This window comes from Otolemur garnettii, unplaced genomic scaffold (assembly GCF_000181295.1).
Source record: "Otolemur garnettii isolate 467f Iridium unplaced genomic scaffold, OtoGar3 scaffold00107, whole genome shotgun sequence".
Lineage (NCBI taxonomy): Eukaryota > Metazoa > Chordata > Mammalia > Primates > Galagidae > Otolemur > Otolemur garnettii.
Window position 1 is genome coordinate 2,082,791 of NW_003852502.1, and position 3,117 is coordinate 2,085,907.

The 3,117-nt window shown below is 44.0% G+C and overlaps 1 pseudogene across 1 annotated transcript; it reads left to right on the forward strand.

The window, feature by feature from the left end:
• The first annotated feature begins 953 nt into the window (after positions 1 to 953).
• LOC100951697 lies at positions 954 to 1,870 on the forward strand (annotated as a pseudogene). The gene has a single exon (XR_002775022.1). The product of XR_002775022.1 is annotated as a 14-3-3 protein zeta/delta pseudogene (transcript).
• Positions 1,871 to 3,117: the final 1,247 nt, after the last annotated feature.

Sequence of the window (3,117 nt, forward strand, 5' to 3'; positions counted from 1 at the left end):
ATCACGGCTCACAGCAACATCCAACTCCTGGGCTCAAGTAAGTCTCCTGCCTCTGCCTCCCAAGGAGCTGGGACTACAGGTGCCCACCACAACGCCAGGCTACTTTTTGGTTGCAGCCGTCATTGTTGTTTGGCAGGCCTGGGCTGGATTCGAGCCCGCCAGATCTCGCACATGTGGCTGGCACCTTAGCCACTTGAGCCACAGGCGCAGAGCCACTGCCATGCTTCCTGTACAGCTTGCAGAGCTGTGAGCCAAATAAACCTTTCTCTTTATAAATTGCCCAGCCTTCAGTATTCATTTACTGCAAAGCAAAATGGAAAAACATAACCATTACTCTGTATCTGTTTGCTCAGATCCATGGAATGCACAACACCAAGAGTGAACCCTCATGTCCACTGGGGTCTTTGGGTGATGGCGCATCAGTGTGGGCTCCTCAGTGGTGACAAACGTGCCTTTGTGGTGGGGATGCTGATGGTTAAGGAGGCCACATGTGTGGCAGGAGGCATGTGGGAATTCTCCATATCCTCTCCTCAATTTTCCTGTGAACCTAAAACTTCTCTTAAAAAATGAAGTCTAGGCCGGGCGTGGTGGCTCACGTCTGCTGTCCCAGCGCTGTGGGAGGCCGTGGCGGGTGGATCACCTGTGCTCAGAGGTTTGAGACCAGCTGAAAACCAGCCTGAGGCAGAGTGAGACCCCGTCTCTACAAGAACAACAACAAGACAGCCGGACCTTGTGATCCCAGCTACATAGGGAACAAGAGAGTAGTCCAGGAGGAAGAAGTAAAAAAAAAAAAATGAAGTCTATTTATGACAGAGTCTCAGCCTCACTGCTGCCACCGCCCAGAGACTGCTGAGCCCCTGTCCGTCCATCTGTCCACTGCCCGCTCTGGTCACAGAGCATCCAGTCACGGATAAAAACGAGCTGGTTCAGAAGCCAAGCTGGCCGAGCAGGCTGAGTGATACAATGCCATGGCAGCCTGCATGAAGTCTATAACTCCGCTAGGAGCTGAATCACCCAACAAGGAGAGGAGACTTCTCTCAGTTGCTTATAAGAATGTTGTAGGAGCCCGTAGGTCATCTTGGAGTGTTGTCTCAAGTATTGAGAAGAAGATGGAAGGTGCTGAGAAAAAACAGCAGATGGCTTGAGAATACAGAGAGAAATTTGAGACCGAGCTAAGAGATATCTGCAGTGATGCACTGTCCCCTTTGGAGAAGTTCTTGGTTCCCAATGCTTCACAAGCAGAGAGCAAAGTCTTCTATTTGAAAATCAAAGGAGACTACTACCGTTACTTGGCTGAGGTTGCCACTGGTGATGATAAGAAAGGAATTGTGGATCAGTCACAACAGGCATACCAAGAAGCTTTTGAAATCAGTAAAAAGGAAACACGGCCAACACATCCTATCAGATTGGGCCTGGCCCTTAACTTCTCTGTCTTCTATTCTGAGATTCTGAACTTCCCAGAGAAAGCCTGCTCTCTTGCAAAGACAGCTTTTGACGAAGCCATTGCTGAACTTGATACATTAAGTGAAGAGTCGTACAAAGACAGCACGTTAATGATGCAATTGCTGAGAGACAACTTGACATTGTGGACACCGGATACCCAGGGAGATGAAGCTGAAGCAGGAGAAGGAGGGGAAAATTAACGGGCCTTCCAACTTTCATCTGCCTCATTCTAAAATTTACACCGCAGACCATTTTGTCATCCATGCTGTCCCACAAATAGTTTTTTTGTTCACGATTTATGATAACTTTATGTTACTTCTATTTGAATTTCTATATTTCCCATGTGGTTTTTATGTTTAATCTTAGGGGAGTAGAGCCAGTTAACATTTAGGGAGTTATCTGTTTTCATCTTGAGGTGGCCAATATGGGGATGAGGAATTGTTTTTTTTTTTTTTTGAGACAGGGTCTCACTTTCTCGCCCTCAATAGAGTGCTGTGACAGCGTCACACTGCTCACAGCAACCTCCAGCTCTTGGGCTTAGGTGATTTTCTTGTCTCAGTCTCCCAAATAGCTGGGACTACAGGCACCCGCCACAACGCCTAGCTATTTTTTTGTTGCTGTTTGGCCAGGGCTGGGTTTGAACCTGCCACCCTCTGTACACAGGGCCGGTACCCTACTCACTGAGCCACAGGTGTTGCCTGGGATGTGGAATTTTTATACAAGTTATAAGTATTTGGTGTAGTACTTTTGGTACATTGCGGCTTCAGAAGGGCCAGTGTTAAAACTGTTTCCATGTCTGAGCAAAGAAAACTGCCTACATATTGGTTTGTCCTGGTGGGGAATAAAAGGGGTCATTGATTCCAGTCACATGTGTACTTATTGTGGGTACTTTTAAAGTGTGGAGCACTTACCAGGCTGTGGTAGGAACAGATGTCTCATGGATCCTATGTGTTAAACCGTGTGCATCTGTGGAATACTCAATCTCAGGGTGCACGCCTTTGACAATAGCTGCAGAAGTGTTCCTTTCTTTTTTTTTTGGTTTTTTGTTTTTTTGTTTTAGGGGATGTAGTGTTCCTCTAGACAAAGTTGTGACCCAGTTTACTCTGGATAAGGGCAGAAATGGTTCACATTCCATTCTTTGTAAAGTTACCTGCTATTGCATTCATTATTTTGCTACACTCATTTTATTTGTATTTAAATGTTTTAAGCAACCTAAGAACAAACGTAAAAAAAAAGATGCAGTAAAGTGAATTGCTCGATATCCATTACTTTGTGTATATCAACCACAGCAATAAAACAAACCAAAAAAACCCATGTATTTAACTTTTTATAGGTTTTTTGCTTTTGTGATTTTTTTTTTGATACTTGCTTAACATGCATGTGCTGTGAAAAATAGTTAACAGGGAAATAACTTGAGATGATGGCTAGCTTTGTTTAATTGTCTTATGAAATTTTCATGAACAATCCAAGCATAATTGTTAAGAACACATGTATTAAGTTCATGTAAGTGGAATAAAAGTTTTATGAATGGAAAAAAAAAAATGAAGTCTGCTTAAAGAAGTGGCCAAGGGACACTAATAGATATTTCTCTAGAGAAGAAATACTGAACGCCAGTAGTCACAAAGGCCATGCAAATCAGAATCACAGTGAGATACCACTCATATCCGCTAGTAT